The 21,590-nt window shown below is 47.7% G+C and overlaps 1 long non-coding RNA gene across 1 annotated transcript; it reads right to left on the reverse strand.

Annotated features, from left to right (window-relative positions):
- Window positions 1-554: 554 nt before the first annotated feature.
- LOC138249176 (uncharacterized) lies at window positions 555-2,031 on the reverse strand. Its single transcript, XR_011194760.1, has 3 exons — window positions 1,898-2,031; window positions 1,020-1,125; window positions 555-648 (listed from the first exon to the last, which is right to left on the reverse strand). It is a non-coding gene; the product is annotated as an uncharacterized lncRNA (long non-coding RNA).
- Window positions 2,032-21,590: the final 19,559 nt, after the last annotated feature.

Consider the following 21,590-nt stretch of genomic DNA (forward strand, 5'->3'; position numbering starts at 1 on the left):
TACTCAGCATTTTCCTTTCCAGTGGCCCAACGCCCCCCATCCCCGCCAGGCCCCCCGCCAGGCCCAACATGCCCCCCATCCCCGCCAGGCCCCCCGCCAGGCCCAACATGCCCCCCATCCCCGCCAGGCCTCCCGCCAGGCCCAACATGCCCCCCATCCCCGCCAGGCCCCCCGCCAGGCCCAACATGCCCCCCATCCCCGCCAGGCCCCCCGCCAGGCCCAACATGCCCCCCATCCCCGCCAGGCCCCCCGCCAGGCCCCCCGCCAGGCCCAACATGCCCCCCATCCCCGCCAGGCCCCCCGCCAGGCCCCCCGCCATGCCCAACATGCCCCCCATCCCCGCCAGGCCCCCCGCCAGGCCCAACATGCCCCCCATCCCCGCCAGGCCCCCCACCAGGCCCCCCGCCAGGCCCAACATGCCCCCCATCCCCGCCAGGCCCCCAAGCCAGCCAGTGGCCCCAAATCCAGATAGAATTAAACTCACTTGTTGGTCTGGAGGACCGTAGAGTAGCGCATACTGGGGGAGGACCCCATCCACAAGTTTCTCCAACTCCTCTCCAGTGAAGGCAGGGGCCCTTTCCCCAGTCGCAGCAGCCATTGTCCCTTCCAGACCGAGGTCACAGCAACACTTGCAGTATAGGTCCTCTCCTGTGAAAGTTCAAGTCGCAAGTGGATAAGTAGATAGAAAATGGCGGTCACGTCCGCGGCGGTGCGTACCGCGGCGGTGCGTCCCGCCACCGCCGGCGCCCTTCGCCATTGGCTCCTGAAACCCATAGGCTTCAATGTTAACCAATGCGGCTTCGCGCCGCGGTCTTCGCCCGCCGCCCGCCGCGGTGTGCCACGCCAGCGCATTGACCTCACATCCCATTGTCACACTTCACAGGTCAGGCAGCCGCCATTTCCAGGGCCCACATGGCTCAATTTCAACTGCGTCACACAGGCCTAGGCCTTGCATAGCCACTCAGACACGCCATTCACTGCATAGAGAATCGTATACTGTGCTAGCTGTGAGTACGTACCTGTGGGTTGCCTGACTGTGTGCTCCATGTTGTCCTTCCTAGGCACCGTCCGCTGGGTTGGGCGAGGAGACGGATGAATCCTCCCGTGTACCGACCGCTGGTGGACCTGTCGACAATGGAAGAACGCCACATTATCCTGACCTACCGTCTTAACCGTGCCACTATCCATGAACTGTGTGCCCGGCTGGAGCCCGACCTGATGTCCCCCATCCGCCAACCCACAGGGATTCCCCCTCTGGTGCAGGTCATGTCAGTACTCCATTTCTTGGCAAGTGGGTCATTTCAGACAACCGTGGGAATTGCTTCCGGGATGTCTCAGCCCATGTTTTCAAAGGTGTTATCCAGAGTGTTGTCTGCCCTGATGAAATCCGTGAGGAACTACATCATTTTCCCTGAGGTGGGCGAACTGGCTACAGTGAAGGGTGATTTCTACGCCCTTGGACATATTCCCAACGTAATTAGTGCCATTGATGGGACCCATGTGGCTTTGGTTCCCCCAAGAGACAGGGAGCAGGTGTACAGGAACAGAAAAAGTTACCATTCAATGAACATCCAGGTGGTGTGTTTGGCTGACCAGTACATCTCGCATGTAAATGCCAAATTCCCAGGGTCAGTGCATGACGCCTACATCCTCAGGAATAGCAGCATCCCTTACGTGATGGAACAGCTACAGAGACACCGTGTATGGCTAGTGGGGGACTCTGGGTACCCCAACCTGTCGTGGCTACTGACCCCAGTAAGGAATCCCCGGACCAGGGCAGAGGAACGGTACAATGAGGCCCATGGGCGTACTAGGAGGGTGATCGAACGCACCTTTGGCCTCCTAAAGGCCAGGTTTCGCTGCCTGCATATGACCGGTGGATCCCTAATGTACTCACCTAAGAAGGTGTGTCACATCATCGTGGCCTGCTGCATGCTTCACAACCTGGCTTTGCGCCGCCAGGTGCCTTTCCTGCAGGAGGATGGTCGAGACGGTGGTGTTGTGGCAGCGGTGGAACCTGAGGAGAGTGACGAGGAGGAAGACGACGGGGCTGAAACAGACAACAGGGACAGAATCATTGAACAGTACTTCCAATAGGACACAGGTAACATTTCAAAGATAATTTAGTAAATGTTAACTACTCTGCAGCATCTCTGCTGCCTGTCTATTTGCCCCAGTGTATGATGACTGAGTTTTGGCTTTTCCCTCCCTATTTCAGATCTGGGGTCCCCACTACGAGTCCTGTGCTTCGTTTCCCCATGGACTACAGCTTTGTGCCAGCTGTTTGTTGACTTCACCATGTACAAGGACATATTTGCACTGTCATGTCAATTACAATCTATTGAAATCACAGCCAGACTCCTGATATTTTGGTGCAAAATAGGTGTTTATTGAAGTGCTCAAAATGGGATGGGTGGTTTCAAGTGGGTGGGGGCTATGGTGAAGGAATGTCCATGGTAACAGTCACACAGGTGCATTGTCCAGAGGCCTGTGGAGAGATGGAGCATGGGCAGTTCGAGGATGGACAGGGTGACAATGTGGGACAGTGGGATGACATCAGGTGGTATCCATTGCTGGCGGGGGTCTTGACATCCTACTCTGTCTTGCGAGATCTCAGGGCCCTCTTGCGGGGTGGTTCTTCTCCTGCAGGAGGTGGGGGTCTGGTGGGCTGCTGCTGTGCGGGGGCCTCCTGTCCACTAGCGCCGGCGGAGGTGGATGGCTGTTCTTGGTCCCGGCTAGTGGCAGGGGCCCTTGGGTGTGGTTCAGTGTCCGCCCTGCTGTTTACGAGGTCCTGCAGCAGCCCTACCATGGTAACCAGGGTGGTGTTGATGGCTCGGATGTCCTCCCTGTACCCCCGATAGTGTTCCTCCTGCAGCACCTGGATCTCCTGGAACCGGGCCAGTACCGTCGCCATCGTCTCCTGGGAGCGGTTGTATGCTCCCATGATGGTGGTGAGGACCTCGTGGAGAGTGGGTTCCCTGGGCCTCTCCTCCCCCCCCTGTCGCACAGCTGCCCGCCGAGTTGCCCTGTTTCCCTGGGCCTCTGCCCCCTGGCCGGTGTGCCCACTACCACTGCCCCCAGGTCCCTGTTGTTGTTGGGGTGGTGGGTTATCCTGGGTGCCCTGTAGTGGTAGACACACCGCAGATTGACGCGCCCTGGAGACAGAGGCATGGGCCCTCTGGGTGGGAGCTGTGCTGGTGTTCCCAGAGGGGTTAGGGTCTATAGTGGCCTGTGCCTGTGTGAGGGGAACCGACTGTCCAGAGGTCCCCGATGGTCCGGGCTGGTCATCGGTGTCCAGATCGACAGAGCTGCTGTCATCGCTGACGGCCTTTTGGGTGGGGGGTGTGGATAATTCTGGCCCCTCCGCCGCGGTGTGTTGACGGTCGGGTCCTGCAGGGGTATAGAGGTATGGTTATAGTTTAAATGTGTCGCATATGGGTGTATCTGTGGGTTCTCGTGTCCCCAAGTGCTGGCATTCGTGTGTGGGGGCTTTGGTGAGGGTGGCTTGTGGGGGGGATGTGTATATGCATTGGGCATGCTTTGGTGATGGGTGTCCATGCTTAGTGGACGCATGCAGGCCTAGGTTTTGGGATGTGTGGGTTGTGATGGTGAGACATTGGCGGGGAATAGGTGTGCTGGGGGTGGGGGTGAGGATGGTGGTGGGGGTGAGGATGGTGGTGGGGGTGAGGGTGGGGGTGAGGATGGGGGTGGGGGTGAGGGTGGGGTTCGAGGATGGGGGTGAGGGTTGGGGTCTGATTTGGCATGCAGGTGGGGGGGAAGCAGTATTGAAGCTTCAACTTACCAGTATCCATTCCTCCGCCGACTCCTGCGAGGCCGTCAGGATGCAGGATGCTCAAGACTTCCTCCTCCCATGATGTGAATTGTGGGGGTTGAGGTGGGGGTCCTCCGCCAGTCTTCTGCACGGCGATGTTGTGCCTGGATACCATGGAACGCACCTTCCCCCGTAGGTCGTTCCATCGCTTCCTGATGTCTTCCCGATTTCTGGGGTGCTGTCCCACTGCGTTCACCCTGTCGACAATCCTCTGCCATAGCTCCGTCCTCCGGGCAATGCTGGTGTATTGTATCTGTGTGCCGAACAGCTGGGGCTCTACACGAACGATTTCCTCCACCATAACCCTGAGTTCTTCGTCTGTGAAGCGGGGTTGTCTTTGGGGTGCCATGGGGTGGTGTGTATGATGTGTGGGGTGGAGTATGTGTATTTAAGTGAGTTGAGTGTGGTGGTGTGTGTTGTTTTGTGTGTGGATAGTGTGTGGGTGATGGTGTTGAGTGGCTGTGGCTGTTATGTTTTGGATGCTGGTGTCTCGCTCTTGCCTTCTTTACGAATTTGTAAGCATAGGGGTTTGTGGGTGATGTGGGTGGGTGTTTTATATTGTATTGTGTGTGTGGGAGTGGTGTGTGTATGTGTATCAGGTGTGTGGGATTCAAATCGTCCAATGTGGCTGAGTTTTGTTCGTTTGTGTGTATTCTGACCGCGCCGGTGTGTCCCGCCAATGGAATACCGCGTTTGAATGACCGCCGCGTGGATTCGTGGGTCGTAATGGGATGGGCGTATTTCTGTTGGCGTGGCGGTGGAGGTTTGGTCACCTCCACCTTTCCGCCGACCGCTGGTCTGGCGGTCTGTTGTGGCGGTCGGATTTTCGGAGGTTTGCCTTCTGCGGGTCAGAATGACCGTGGCGGGTTTCCGCGACCGCGGCGGGATTATGGAGGATTTCTGACCGGCGGTAGGCGCCTTTTACCGCCGAGGTCAGAATGACCACCTATATCTCCTGATAATGCTGCAATGCTCCTGAACCTTTCCAAGCATGTGAAAATATAACTGGAAGTTTGTTCTGTAATGCTCTCAGGTAGAAAATATGTAGATGTAGACTAAGGATTGATGTCAATTAAAATGCTATTTGTTTAATTTTGCTGAGGTGAGGCCCAAAGAGTTATGTTGATTCCCATTATTTGTGTTTTTCCATTTTACAATACTCAAGCTGGAAGATGAACAATGTGCTAAGGCTCTTGATGGAGCAGAAGGCTCATTACTTTGCTGCAAGAAATGAATATCTTTAGAGATGTGTAATCACAATTCATATTGGCAATACAAATATGCAACATGGTAGTTATGATTTTGAGAAAATTGGTCTGTAACTAACAAAGTAAGACAAACCTCGGTTAAATGAATTATCAGTATCAAGGAATTAGTGTCCCTTTTTAACCAGGAGGTGTGGAATAAAAGGGGGTAGCACAGAAGATCAAATGGAATAGAAATGAGATGTTAGATTAATTTGTTGTGCTTTTTATTATTAGTTATACCTCCTGTTTGAATGGACAATGGCAGTGTAGCTGCACTAAGGAAAGATTTTGGGGGGGTATTTTATTATCCTGTAGATTGTCATTTGTTATGTCTCAAGAAGATAGGACATGTCTGTATCATCTCATCTGATTGAACAAGAATAACTTTCTGACAGACCTATTTGTAGGGTCACACTATCTAACAGAGGCATTATTCTTATTCTGGACTGCTTCCATCACTGTGGAATCTGCATGTAAACCAGGAGGGAGATAGATTCAAGAGTTGCCACAGCTCTCAGGCTGAACAGCATTATCTTATGGAAGTACAGTAGACTTGAATTGATCTAATAAAGACTAATATTAAATTATCATTAAGTTAGACTCAGAGGCTGTTCCTGGTGATAAAGCTACAAAATCCCCTTCCTCCAAAATATGTTCTGACCCAGAATTATTTGCATGGTGAAACAATTCATCAGAGACATAATTCTCATGCTGGTCTACTTTGGTAGCCCTGGCAGCTACTTGTAAACCAGAACAGAGAGATTCAAAAGGTACCACAGCCATAATTGTTTTTTGTTTGCTGGAAGAACCTAACCTAATGCCATTCTCTTGTTCTCCTTGATTCTCTAACAGATCGTACCAAGGTATATTTGTTGTTGTTTCATGAGTGTTTATTACTGATTTCAAAATAGAGTTTAAAATATTATTTGGATGGTTCTAAATAGTTAGCTGTTTATGAAGTAACTTAACGTAAGGGATAGGGTGGGCTGAATAGAAAGCATCATAGCAGAGATGGGTAGAAGAACTATCTCAGGCTGATCAACATTATCATCAGGGATTGCTGTAAATTCCAATTGATCTAATAAATACATATATTTCATTGACAGTAAGGTAGACTCAGAGGCCATTCCTGGTGTTAAAGCTACAAAAACTATTCCCTCCAAAATATTTATTTTCTGACCCTGGAGTAACAACAATGGAGAGAGAGGGCAAAGATGATAGAACATTAAGTTCAGCTTCAGAGTTGTGTGCATTAGGATAGGGAGCTGAAAATTGAAATTTGAGAGCACTCTGGTTCAAGGTCTTGCCTTAGTGGAGGTAACGTCAATAAAACTACAATCAGGATTTCTATAACTACATTAGGAGACAAAACAGTTTTCTAAATTGCAACCTTTGTCCACTGACTGATAACAATCAGACATGATACACATGTTAATAGTTGATTCACCAGAATTATTTAGCTCATTGGTATTCATGTCTTCAGCAGACATATTTGGGGTTAAATTATGAGCATAGTGCAATATCTTGAGACCCCAGTTTTCAAGTTAAAATGTAAGTCGATTACAAATGGTGTCTAAAAAGACTATTAAAAGTACAGTATTCCACTGATTTAAATTAAACTGGAATGGATTGGTGAGTTGTATATGTATTAAAACTGTGTAAGCAGAAAATGGGCACAATAATTATTAAAACATTTGATTGGTAGTCCTCACAGCTCACTATCCATACTATAGTAGCCTCCAACTGATTCTAACTAGCTTGTTCCCCTGTAGGTTAAGGCTAGATTGAAATTACATCAATTTACAACTTTGTTCATGTTCATGGTATATTATACACCCAAGAAGCTAATTAAATGGAAAAACAGGTACTACGTTATAAGCCAGATTTATAAGGTCCCAGCACCACCGGGGCATCTCTTTTTGTGATGCTCCAGTGGTGCTGTGCAATGAGCCACTTTTACAAGGCAGTGCAAGCCACTTTTTGTGGGTTAATGCCACCTTGTAAATATGGGCCCCTCTGATGCAGTTTTCTGCATCAGAGGGGCGTGCAATGCGTGTTGCTTTTGACGCTGCCCCAGATTTACAAGAAGGAGTAAATCTGGGGCAAAGTCAAAAACTAAAGCCACCCCAGGCGCTACGGAAGAAATATTTTTATTCCTCCTCGTTTTTGGCCAAGTCGCCATTGTAGATTGTTTATGCGCAGGAAGGGACACCTTCCTGCACATAAACAATCAATCCCCTCAATGCAAACTCCCTTGCAGTATGGTGCAGGGGTGCTAGCCTTGGCACTGGCAACTAAATTTAGCACCGGTGGGGGGGAAACACAGGGGTGTGCTGTATTTTCATAAATACTCCACAGCCCTGCATTTCTAAAGTGATGCAATGCAGCACTGCAAATTGTGGCACAGCACCACCCTGCACCACTTTTTAGTAAAGCCAGCCCTAGGTGTCCTAAGTTTGGGTTAGAAGATGCAGATAAAGTGCTTATGTTCGGAAGCTGTCCTCAGCTTTGTTAGTAGTAAACTTTAATCGCCAGATGTTTATCTGGCCAACTTAACATTGATCTTGAATTTATTATTCGCAACATTGGGATAGACACTGAACATAAAATACATTGCCAGAATCTGCATATTGTATTTATAGCTGAACCATGCCACCCAGGCTCTCTTTTAATTCGGATTCTCTGAGTCTCCATTGCAAAAGCCATTACTGTGCCCAAAATAAATTACTACAGTACATTGATGTTGACACAACTCATAAGAATGTTTAAAAACTGCAAGTTCTATTAAGCCGATCTACTTAGCCAATGATCATAATGTGATCGCATCTCCTTTATGATGTGACGTTTGTAAAAATCCATGATAGGTCTTAATTCGCATACTATTGTACATAAGACAATACACTCCTTACATTCTTTCTCAGGTACCTTTGAAATAATCCTGAGTTATAAGGTCCAGCGTGTGGCAGATATTTTGCCCATCATGCCAGTAATTGATGAGTGATCAGATACCGTCTGTAATTAAGTATATTCCTTGCATATGTAAGACAAGTATGATCAAAGGAACCTGCTTTCAAGATGGATGGTGCAGGAGTCTACCCAAAACAGTGACAGGTGGTTTGATTAGGTCAATCAAAACATCTCCACACACCATGATGACAGCTGCCTCCATGCTAGACCAGGAATTCAGCTGTCTATACTGTTTTCAAGTCTTTAGTAGTAGGGCTTCAAGCAACACTAACTCCACTTTTTATAAAATGAACAATGGGCAGAGAGCAGAAAGTAATTGACAATAAACAGTGCAACACTTTCAGAATGACAGGCTATTATATACATCAAGGAAAGGAGCATAACCCAGAAGATCTCCCCCTGTCTTTAGGTCATGAGTAGAGGAGTGTCTTTTGTCTGTATTTTGCTATGTAAAACAGTTGACCATCCCACCCTCAACCATGCCTTCTAGTCATGAATGGGATTCAGCGGAAATGTCCTTTACTGTTTCCCTCATATCTTGACAAGCAAAAACTGTTTGTTCACAAAGACACCTCTAGGTCAAAATAAATCTCTGTAACTTATGGAGTCATTCAGGGTTCCACAGGTTTTACTGTCATATTCAGCCTTTACTGCATAGTGCTCTACTCACTGATACCAGCATCAAGATTCACCAACATGCTGATTATACACAAGTGTACTTCAAAGATGTATATGCTTCAGACATGTAATGCCTCAAAGACTGCTTGCACACCATCCACACAAGGATGTTCAGTGCCTACCTGAATCCAAGACAGAATTCCTATTATTTGCCAAGAACAACAAGCAAGATACAGTACAAATGTGGCTCAATGACATGAACCTTGATGATGTCAGACATCAACTACAATTGTATAGAAAATCACTTGGCTTAATCCTGTGCACCAGTCTCTCCCTCAAGGAATACATTACAAAAATAAAATGAAAACAGCATGCGCTTTTACTCTTAGATCTGGATATAGGTGGCACCCTGCTCCAAGGCCTCCCAGACTCTTCAATTCACCTCCAAGGGGCCTTGGATGAGGAGGCATCTCATTCAAGGCCTGGTCACTTTATTCCCACAATTGGCTCCCCTTGCAACCCCATCCATCTTCAAAACTAGCAGCATTATTTATAAAGCCGTCAAAACCAACATCTAGCATATCTTGAAAATCAAATCAAATCAGGGTTTCTAAAGAGTGACTTCTCACCCATAAAGGTCTCAAGGCGCTAAGGGGGTCTGTCCTCTGAGCTTCAGGTGAAGAGGCAGGTTTTAAGGTCCTTCCGGAACTGAGGTAACAACGGTGACTGTCTGAGGTGCAGGGACAGGGTGTTCTAGCTCTTTGCCGCAAGGTATGCGAAGGTTCATCCACCAGCTGAGGCCTTCCATATGCAGGGGATGGTGGCTAGTGCTCGTTGAGCGGAGCAGAGAGGTCTGGTGGAGAAGTAGAAGGTGATGCAGTGGTTGAGGTAGGTGGGTCCTAGGTCATGGAGGGCACTGTAAGCATTGATGAGGAGCTTGAAGTTAATTCTTGTCTTGATGAGAAGCCAATGATGATCTCTTAGGTGATTGAAGATATATTTACGGCACAGCCAGGACATATTCAGACAGCAGGCTAGGGGCCTACTTTATATTTTGGCAGATGGGGAAAGTCTGCTGCCATAGGTCGTTGCCAGGTTTCTAAAGCTAATGCAGATTAGCCTCCAGAGGCTTTAAGTAGGGAAATAATAACTTTCTAAAAGTACCATATGCCTAATAGTTACAAAAAAATCCACTTTGCCAGCAAAAGAGGCATTTATTAAGTATAACAGAAAGTCCAAGAATGACATTGGTAGGTGTTTTTGTCTATTGAACACCCAGCCCTGCTATTGCGAAAATAGATTTCAGGTGCTAGTCCCTGTGAGAGTATGTCTACTACTAACTTCCAACTTGTCCAACCTTTAAATACTATGCACCCTACCTTGTGAGCTATGGGGTCTTCTTAGGGGTTACTTGTTAATATTTAAAATAAAGGTTTAGCCAATAGGTTCCCAGACGTCTGGGGGTCTGCGAAGCCTCCTCAGGAGGTCCATGACTGCTTATAAAATGTAATGATATTAATAGATTAAGGACCGTATTTATACTTGTTGATGCAAAACTGTGCAAATGCAGCTCTGCGTCTCAAAGTATAGTGCCTGCTTCTGTCATTCCTGAGGGCCAGTTGGGCACCAAATGTACAGAATCCCGCAAGCCGGTGCAAAGGGTGGGCTAGATTGTGGGAAAATGACGGTAGCAGGGGGGGTGTGGGGGTACAGGGAAGGGAGTTTTGCCTCACAAAATGATGCTTGGCTGGTTAGAGGCAAACAGAATGTCTATAACAAGCCTGGGGTCATTTCTTAATGTGGAACCATCCATACCACATGCCTCCTGTCTAATAAAAGACAGGAGTCATGGCCACAACCTCAATGGCCGACACAGGGGACAAGGGTCCCCTGGGCATGGCCATTGCACCCATTGCCATGAAGGGGTGCCCATTTCAGGGCCCCCAATGGCACTTTAAGGATTTGTTTTAAGTACTTACCTCTATGTACCCTGCTGACGTGGGATGGGATCCCCCTACTCTCTGGTGTCCCTCTCGTGTGGGTGGGGGTGTTCCTGGGGCTTGGGGTGTGCGCCTGTTTGCTCTTTCCATGGTGTCTGACCATAGAAATGGGCCCACAGGTCCCCTAATGCCTGCCCTGATCCTGGCATTAAATATTGGCACTAAGCAGGCTTAGTGCCATTATTCAGGCCCACCTCCTCCCAGTGCACCATTTTTGCACAGGAGGATAAATAGGGCGCTTGGGCTTAGAGTAATTTTTTGGACAGGAATGCCTACTTTGCATCTCATAGACGCAAGGAGGTTTCACCCATCCAAAAAGGGATGTTAACTCATATATTTTGGCACTAGATGTGTCAAAATATAAATGTGGAGTTTGGTTTCTGCTAAATTTGCATAAAACAATGATGCAAATTCAGCTCAAAGAGAGTATGAATATGCCCCTAGGTCTCCATCATTCAGTAATGACTCATTGGGTGTCCCCGGATTCCAATAATGATTCAGTGGGGCTTCCCGGGTTCCAGTTAAGTGGGGGTTCACAGAAGTCAAAGTATTTGAAACCAACGGTTCAGCCTGTCAAAAGGGGTTATTTTTACAATTGTAATTTCAGTCTTTAAACTTCCACATTCAGCCTACAGTGGTAAGCCTGAAGCCATGTTTACACTGTCACTATAGTGGATGACACAACTGCTATTTAATGTTGGAACAATTGGTGCTAAGGACTTATAGATTATAGATAAGTGAACTATACTAATCAGGCGTATAACCAATTTAGACATTTTAAGTGGTCAGTTCACATTCAGAGGGGCCTGGTTACCAGAGCAACCAATGTAGAGTCGGAAAAGTATCACCATCAGTCCTTATAAAATAGGGTGACCACACAGAAATGGGAATTTTCCTACAGAAAGATGCATACATTTTCTATTCTTGATTCCACATATATACAAACCTTGGCAAGATGTATATCTCCAAGGTACATAGATTTGGAGTTTAGAACAATAAGGCCCTCATTATGACCCTGGCAGTCAGTGTTAAAGTGGCAGTAATAAAAAGTGATTATGACCACGGCGCTAACCGCCAACACAGACAGCCACTTTAACACACAGACTGCCAGGGTGATAATGGCCACTGGGCTGGAGACTTCGGTCTCCAGCCCGACGGGCATCACAATCCCACCCTTGGGATTAGGACCTGGCCTACCGCCATGGTTTTCGTGCCAATCTTACCGTCACAAAAACCATGGCGGTAGGCACTATCATTACCAGGGAATCCCTTCCCTGGCACTGATAGGGGTCTCCCCGTCCCCTCCAAATCCCCAAACTCCTCCCCCAACCCCCTCTCCTGCCCCCGCACAATTACACACCCACACGCGCACCTATATACACACATGCACGCATGCACACATGCATACCCACTTCGACCCATGCATGCACACATACATACCCACACACCGCAACACACACCAACATACTTTGTCACACACACACATTCACAACACACAACATACACGGACACTCACATTCAGTCATTCACGCACTCATTCAATGTGACTCACACCCGCATGCATGCATACCAAAACATACACCCCCACCACACAACACCCCCACACACGTATACAACACCCCCACCCCCATTCCTGTCGGAGAACCTGACTTACCTGCTTGCAGGGGGTCCTCTTGCTGGAGACAGGACGCAGCGCTGATGTCAGCAGCAGCGTCCACCAGCAAAACACCTCCAGGCCGTATCATTGCTCATGATACGGTCGGCGGTGTTTTGCTGGCGTGGTGGTGCTGCTGATAGCAGTGCCACCTTACCGCTGTCCACCACCATGACCGTCAATGGTATTCTGTCAGCCTTCTGGCGATATACCGTTGACGGTCATAATACGTGTGGACGACTGGTAGCCACGGCAGCGGTATGTTGGCTCCTATCGCCGTGGCAGTAGGTGGCAGCTACCTCCAATGTCATAATGAGGGCCTACATGTATATTTCCATATATGCCTTTGCCTTTCAATATTTTTCCCTCATTATGTCCAATATGTTATGTGCCATATTATTCTTGTACTTGAAATTCCAGAGTACAATCATGTTCAAGCACGGGGAAACCCTCAGTGTCAAAGTAGGGTAATTCAGAGCAAGAGACACCATGGGGCTCAGCCTAGAGCACACGATTGGCTTGCTCTTTCCTTAGACTTACAAGGTGCTCACAATTCATGTTGATGAAAGACCAGTATTCATCACTTCGCTAGCATATTCTGTAGTGGATAATGCAGCATAAAAAACTTCCATTGGAGGGTCAGATACTAATACAGAATCTGAGCTTCTAAACGCCTAATATTATAGCAAGGTATCACCAATACCCCCAGCATTAGCTGGACTACCATCTTTAATTGCACTCTGCCTTTTTAACCCACTTGACCCGTGAGCAAAATATCTTCTGATGATTCATCCAAGTGGTTAGGTGTCAGACCTCCCTCAAGAACTCACCATTTTGGATTCCCCAATCTTAAATACATATGAAATCCTCAACTTTGATGTGAAATAACTACAATTTGAAAATGCAATTGAACCCTCGCTGATCATGCAAATCGAAAAGCAGGGGAAACAGCACACAAAGAGGCCCAAATTGAATCCCTCCCCAAGTACCTCAAGCAGAAAAAGTCAATACTAAGGCTGTAACAGAAGATTAAAAAGATCCCTCTGTGAAACAGTAGAATAAATTTCTATGTCAAAATGTAGTGATGACATTTTCAGATTTGTGACTTAACAGTAAGAAATAAAGCCCTTAAGGATCTTCCTAATGTCTCCAAACAATTTATAGCAAAACATTTGCAAGCAATCTAACAGCATCATACACATGTGGTTTAAGTGTGGACGATTAAATTTGAAGCTTCATTATTAATAAGATTGATAACTTAGAAGTATCGTCTGTTGCTTCACAATTTTGCGTGAACAGAAAAGAGAACTATGATTGAAACTGGAGTTCAGAATAAATGTAAAATTGATTATAAGGGTAAAACTTGCCAGCTGTCCTGTTTAAACATGTTTATGCGGAAAGAAAAATCAACTATGTTATTGTCTACTGATGATAACAAAACGTCATCGAATGGGAGCTTTCCCCAAAGCATTTGGAACATGAAAGCGGTTCTATGGAGACTATAATTACCTACGGGTTCCTGCATTTCCAATAACGTACAGAAAAAGTATGGTATTGTAGGTAAACTAGTTTGCCTTTTCATCAAATGCTGGAGAGTATCAGATTAATAAAAACTAAAAGAATAATGTTTAATTGTTCTGAGAACGCTTGCTGTTCTGTGATTACTCATTCTCAGTGAACGTACTTCTTTTATAAACCAATATTTATCCAGGAACTGTCTCTGAGGCTTTTGATTTGGTTTTTGGGTGTGATCGGTATAGAAAATGTATTTTGGTGGGACATTTTTGTAAACGCTTGAATTAAGAAAAATGTGGTTGAATTTAATTATGAAGTGACTTATAGAGGGGTCGTATGGCATTTATGTTCACATATGTTTCTTAAATAACTGTATTTTAATAAAACAAATAAAACATGTCCTTGCATACCTAGACGTAATAGAGAAGGAACCACTCTAGATGAAATAATATATGGATATTGAATGTGCCTAAAACTGCCAACGACAGTGATATCAAATATTTCGCCATTAAATAATTTTGCAACACAGTTTTAAGCTAGGAGTACACTATTGATCTCGATTATCAGAAATACAGGGTACACTGAGACCAAGTTAGAAGAAATCTGAATCGTCAGGATCTGAAGAGGATATCAATCAATCAATCAATCAATCAGTGTTTGTAAAGTGCAGCTACTCACCCGTTAGGGTCTCATGGTGCTGGGGGGGTAGTGAAGCATGTACCTGTGAGGTGGATTAAAAAAAGCCATGTCTTCAGTTCCTTTGTGAAGCTGGGGAGGGAGGTGGTTTGTCTGATGTGGATGGGTAGGGCGTTCCAGGCAGTGGCTGCGAGGTAGGAGAAGGAGCGTCCTTCTGTTCTGGTTTTACTGATGCTGGGTACTTCTGCGAGAGAGAGCTGGGCTGAGCGTAGGGCCCTGTGGGGTACGTGGAAGTTGAGTCGCTGGTTCAGGTAGGATGGTCTGGTGTTGTGGAGGGTTTTGTGTGCGTGGGTGAGAATCTTGAAAGTGATTATTTTCTCTATGGAGAGTTAGTGCAGTGTACGTATGTATTGCAAGATGTGGCAGTGTCGGGGTAGGTTGAGGATCAGTCTGGTGGCGGCGTTCTGGATGTTTTGCAATTTATGGGTCAGTTTTTTGTTGATTCCAGTTAAGAGTGCATTGCTGTAGTCCAGTCTGTTGGTGATGAGGGCGTGAGTGAGTGTCTTTCTATGTGGAGATGACTGAGTTGATCTGATGGTTCATGCTGAGATCAGGGTCCAGGATGATTCTAGGGTTGCAGGCTTGGCTGGCGGGGGTGGGCATGTTTCCAAGGGTGGGTGGCCAGCAGGAGTCACTCCATGCGTTGGGTTGAGGGCCCATGATGAGTACTTCTGTTTTGTTTGTGTTGAGGTGAAGGCAGCTGTCTCTCATTCAGTTGGTGACTGCTTTCATGCCTTTGTGGAAGTTGTGTCTGGCCTTGTCGGGTTCGTTGGAGAGAGAGAGAGGGTGAGTTGGGTGTAGTCAGCATAGGAGATGATGTTTATTCTGTAGCTTCTGATGATGGGGGCTAGAGGGGACATGTAGATTTTGAACAGCGTGGGGCTCAGGGAGGATCCCTGGGGCACTCCACAGGTGGTGGGTGTGGGATCTGTGAGGAAGAGGGTGAGTCTCACTCATTGTGTTCTGCTGGAGAGGAAGGATTGAATCCAGTCGAGGGCCTTGTCTCGGATGCCGGCTTCATGGAGTCTTCTTATAAGGGTGTGATGGGAGACTGTGTCAAAAACTGTTGAGTGGTCAAGTAGGATGAGTGCTGCCATCTTTCTCTTCTTCAGTAGGGAGCGGATGTCATCTGTTGTGGCCAGGAGGGCTGTTTTAGTGCTGTAGTTTGACCTGAATCTGGATTGGGAGATATTGAGGATGTTGTGCTTTTATAAAAACGTGGTGAGTTGGCTGTTGACTGCTTTTTCTATGACTTTCGCAAGATATAGAAGTAGGGAGAAGTTCTTGGGGTCAGTGGGGTCTGCCGAGGGTTTCTTGAGGAGGGATTTGATCTTGGCGTGGTTCCAGTCATCATGGAAGTTGGCGGCAGATAGTGAGCAGTTGATGGTGAGGCGGAGTTTGGGGGCAATGGTGTCTGCAGCTTTGTTAAAGACCTGATAGGGGCATGGGTCTGTGGGGGCCACGGAGTGTATGGACTTCATTCTTTTCAGTGTATCTTCGGTGGAGAGGGGTGTTCAGGTGGAGATTGTAGGTATGCTGAAGTCAGGGCTTGGAAGGGGGGTTCTGAGCACAGGTTGTCCTTGTTGAAACTGTCATAGATGGTCTTGATTTTGTGGTGGAAGTAGGTGTAGAGTCTGTCACATAGGTCCTGTGAGGGTGGGATGTCCGTTGTTTCACTGTTGAATTGGCCGAACTCCTTGATGAATACGAAGAGCTCCTTGCTGTTGTGTGCTTGTGAGGAGATCCTGTCTTAAATAGCCTTCTTTCTGGTGTTTCTGATGAGTTGGTGGTGTGCAGTGGTGGCGGCTCTGAAGTTGCTGTGGGCTTCTGGGGAATTGGTGTTTCTCCAGATTTTCTCAAGGCAGCGACATATACATCTTGATTCCCGGAGTTCAGGGGAGAACCAGCTGGTTCTGAGTACTGATGTACTTTCTAATATTTTCTGTTGAAGAAGTGATACTGACTACATAATTTTAAATAAAACTGTGATTTTCTAAACTTTTAATTTCACTAACCTTTCAGATACTAACAAACAGATTGAGAAACGTTGGAACAAAACAGGGATAAAAGTTGCAAAAAAATGAGAAATATGATTTGTCACTGTACAAATTACATTTCCAGACATGTTATGTATCATACAGTGAATTAAAATGCACATTTGTAGGGCACTGGAAAATACTGATCAACTGATCCAAAGAATTAGATCAGACTCATATTAATGCTGAAATGTGGTAGAATTTAAGGAGTGGGCACAGACAGGCACGGTGAAGTCACATGGGTACTCAGTACAGGAACAGAACTGTTTCTCCACAGGGGGATTGACCAAGGGGACAGGCGAGCATGATCAAGACAGAGTATTAGATATAGGGAAACATCACAATAAAATGAAAAAGATCATTTATCCAAACAGGAGCCTATTAAAAATCCCTTGACACGTTCTGAATTGCCCCTTTGATCCCATTTAGAAATGTTTTAATTTAATATGGCTTGGAATGAAAATACATTTGTATCATGGAAAGTTAATGGACTATGAGTTGTTGAAAATAGAGCAAGGCTAACTGAAATTTATCTTTGAGAGGCAGAAATGGGAATTTACTTTTCTAGGAGAGGGTTGTCCACTTTAAGGACACAAGGCACAGGTTACTTAAGAAAATTACTCTGAATTCCCCTTACAAAGCCATGCTTGTATGATATGACATTAGATGAGCAAGTGAAATTCCTCATTGTAACAATCAACAGGTTTGTGACTCATCCAATGTGATCTAAATGCCCTTTATAACATGTTTGCTTAATGGTGTGGAGTGATCTTCATCTCGGATGGAAGGAGAGTGTTTTCGTTGGATAGTTTAAGGCAAGTTAATATGGGGAAATTGTTGACGTTCAAATATCTCCAACTTTGCCAAGAAAACAAAGTATGGATAATATAAGGAGCTCAGAGCCTGACTACAAAGACTATGGGGGTCATTCTGACCCCGGCGGGTGGCAGTCGCCGCCCTCCTGGCGGGAACCGCCATTTGCCCGCTCCGCGGTCAAAAGACCGCTGCATCCATTCCAACCTTCCCGCTGGGCCGGCGGGCGCTAACATTGTTAGCGCCCGCCAGCCCAGCGGGAAGGGGCCCTGCAACACTGAAGCCGGCTCCGAATGCAGGTGTGCGACGGGTGCAGTTGCACCCGTCGCACTTTTCACTGTGTGCTAGGCATACAGTGAAAAGGAGGCTGGGGCCCTGTTAGGGGGCCCCTGCACTACCCATGCCAGTGGCATGGGCAGTGCAGGGGCCCCCAGGGGCCCCTAGACACCCGTTACCGCCAGCCTCTTCCTGGCAGTGTAAACCGCCAGAAACAGGCTGGCGGTAAGGGGGTCAGAATCCCCATGGCGGTGCTGCTTGCAGCGCCGCCATGGCGGATTCGCCCAGCCGGGTGAAATCCGGCGGGAAACCGCCGGACCCGGTTTTCTGACCGCAGCTTTACCGCCGCGGTCAGAATGGGCAGGGAAGCACCGCCAGCCTGTTCGGAATGACCCCCAATGTTTGCAAAAAATGATTGAGACTTGTGCACCAACATTTTTGGCATGCAATCAAATTTTGAGAACTGAGCTATGTTTCAAAAGGTTCAATCTGACTGAATCACAGGTGGGTAGCAGGGAGGAAGCAGGAAATTAGGCAGGACTCAATTTGTGATCCTGGGTGATTGGGTACAATCACAGGGATAGTGGTTTGTAAAGGATACAAGATCACCGTTCTTGTGATTGTCTTCCCAAAAACATTTTTAAGCAGTTCCAGAGCATGCAGCAGTCTCCTGAACTACTGCCTACTAACCCAAAGTTGCCACAATAATTCCCACAGTGGAAGGAGTTCAAAGGGGATAATTTTACCTTTAGGAATCAGCTACAATCCCAACTTGAGAGTCAGTAAGAGATCAATGGTTTGAGACTGTAATTACAGTCACAAACCTTTGGTATTTATCTTTTCGACTTGCATTTTTGAGAGAACATACCTAACTTGACCCTTTCAAATTGCAATTCAGTAAAGAGTTCAAAAATAAATCTAAAGCACAAAATGAGGTTACTATGGCCCTCATTATGACATTGGCGGAAAATCCCACTTACCACCATGCTGAGTGCCGCCAACATACTGCGGATATCCGCTTATCATATTATGACACACACATAACAATCCGTCACTATACAGCCACAGACAAACGTCTGCCACACCAAAGGTCAGTGATAAACTGGCGGTGTCAGAACCCACACCGTTATGCCAACAGAACAATGCCCACAACATTATTACCCTTGAATCACCGTGGCGGACATTCAATGGCGGTAAACCATTGGTGGTATATGCTGCCGCGCTCAAAATGCACACACAAACAAAACAGCACCACATTGGACAATTCAAACTACACACACCTGACACACATACACACACCACACCCACACCACTATAAAACACACACCCACATTACCCACAACCCTTCATGACTACAAACAATTGCCAACAGAGAGAGCCACAAGACCACTGACACAACCAGAGCCACACACCACCATCACCTATACACCACCCATGCACCTTACATCACACACCGCAATACATCACCCTACACACCCTCACCCACACCACTCACACTGCACCGATGGCACCACAACGACATCCCAGATTCTCTGAGTAGGAGCTAAGGATCATGGTGGAGGAAATCATCCGGCTAGAGCCACAGCTATTTGGAGCACAGATGCAGCAGATATCCATTGCTAGGAAAATGGAGCTATGGCGGAGGATCGTGGCCAGGGTCAGCGCTGTGGGACAGCACCCCAGAACAAGGGACGATATCAAAAAGAGGTGGAACGACCTATGAGTGTAGGTGCGTTCCATAGCAGCAAAACACTAACTCACTGTACAGAGGACTGGCAGTGGACCCTCACCTCCTCCCCAACAACTAACAACATGGGAGGAGCAAGTCTTGGGAATCATCCATCCTAAGGGCCTGGCAGGAGTAGGAGGAGGACTGGACTCTGGTAAGTCAACTCTATACTACTATAACCCCACTACCTGCATGCCATCACATACCCCCACCCTCACCCTCACTCCCATCACTCCGCCACCTCCCACACACCCCACCATCACATCTCACCCATTCCAATCCTAAGGCCTGCGTGCACCAGCAATGCATGGACACCACTCACAGACCTGCATGGACACCTATCACTAAAGCATGCACACTAGAGGGAAACAGCTAGCCCACCAAATAACAACTCACTCAAGGCAATGCTGCCAGGGCAATAACAACCATTGTGGGCAACCCACCCATGCACAATATGTCAAACACAGAAACAATAACACTGCATCTACATCCCCACAGGTATCCCAGCCAATGTCACCAGAGGAGAGTCCCCCCCCACAGAAGAGGCCCACAGTGATGACAGCAGCTCTGCTCGCCTGGATCTGGATGACCATCCTGGCCCATCAGGGACCTCCGGACAGTCGGTTACCCGGGTACTGTCTCACACCACCACAGAGCCTCCCACCTCAGGAAACACCACCACAGCATCCACCCAGCGGGCCCATACCTCTGTCCCCAAGACACGTCAAACATCAATCAGCAGTGTGTCCACCACTACAGGACCACCAGGGCACCTCACAAACCCAGGACAATCAGGGACCTGGGGTCAGTAGCAGTGGGCACACGGTTCAGGGGACAGACCCACAGGACGAAGCTGGGAGGACTGCTGTGAGCCGGGGGGGAGAGGCCCAGGGAACCGACTCTCCAGGAGGCACTCACCGCAATCCTGGGACAATACCAACATTACCAAGACATGCTGGGCCAGATCCTGGAAAAGTTGCAGGAGAACATGCGGCTGGAGGAGGGACAGTACCTGGGGATCAAGGAGGACTTTAAGTCCATGAACTCCACCCTAGACTTCATTGCAGGGGTGCTGGTAGACATGGCCTACAGTATGAGGGAGGCAGTATCACACCAGTGGGCCCTTGCCACTAGCCAGACTACTGAACAGCCCTCCACCTCCGCTGCTGCTAGTGGTCAGGAGGCCCCGCCATAGGATCAACAGGCCACCAGCACCCCTCCCTTTGCAGAAGGAGAACCACCCAGCAAATGTTGCCTGTGATCCAGGCAGAAGCCAGAGACTATTGCCAGGACCCTGCCAGAAAATAAGACTCTCCTGATTGTCACCCTTGTGTCCCACTCTGTTGCCCTGTCCACCTTGAACTGCCATTGCTCCCCTTCCTATGCCCCCTTCGACAAGGCACCCGTGCTACCAATAGACTGGACTCTAACCTGGACTTTCCTCCATCATCCCCCCAGCCCATTGCACTTCTCTCTTTTCTTCATCGCACAGCAAATAAATACACTGAGAAAAAATACAAGTATGGAGTATGTCAAATGATTTAAGTATGTATTCATGTAACAAGGTTTAAACATTGCAATTCAACTGTACAGTGACCTGTAGTTGGCTGCAGTGAACACAACAGGAGCAATAGTGGGGCACCAACATCTGTAAAAAGAGATGCCAAAGAGTACAGTGAGTGCCCATAGAAGTAGGAATTCACAGCCTGCCAGTGACAATGTCAAACATTAAACTGTCAATGAAATGTGAAGTTGCACTCTCTTACCTGTGTGTCATTGGAAGTATTGACGAATCACTGCAGTTCTGTTGTCCTCATCCTCAGCCTCTGCCTCCTCATATTCACTGTCCACAGGGTCCACTGCTGCCACACAGTCATCTCCAGCCTCCTCCGCCTGCAGAAAAAGCACATGGCGTCTCAAGGCAAGGTTGTGCAACTTACAGCATGCCACAGTGATCTGGCAGACCTTCTTGGGTGAGTAGCACAGGGACCCACCTGTTAGATGGAGGAACCGAAACCTCGCCTTCAAGAGGCCAAATGTACATTCAATTTTCCTTCTTGTTCGCCCATGTGCCTCATTGTAACGTTCCTCTGCCCTTGTCCTCACAGGAGTCAGTAGCCATGAGAGGTTGGGGTAACCAGAGTCACCTGCAATTATCGAGGGACAACTATTAGCCAGACACTAACCCTTATGGCCCACACCATACC

Source organism: Pleurodeles waltl, chromosome 8 (genome assembly GCF_031143425.1).
Source record: "Pleurodeles waltl isolate 20211129_DDA chromosome 8, aPleWal1.hap1.20221129, whole genome shotgun sequence".
Taxonomy (NCBI): Eukaryota; Metazoa; Chordata; class Amphibia; order Caudata; family Salamandridae; genus Pleurodeles; species Pleurodeles waltl.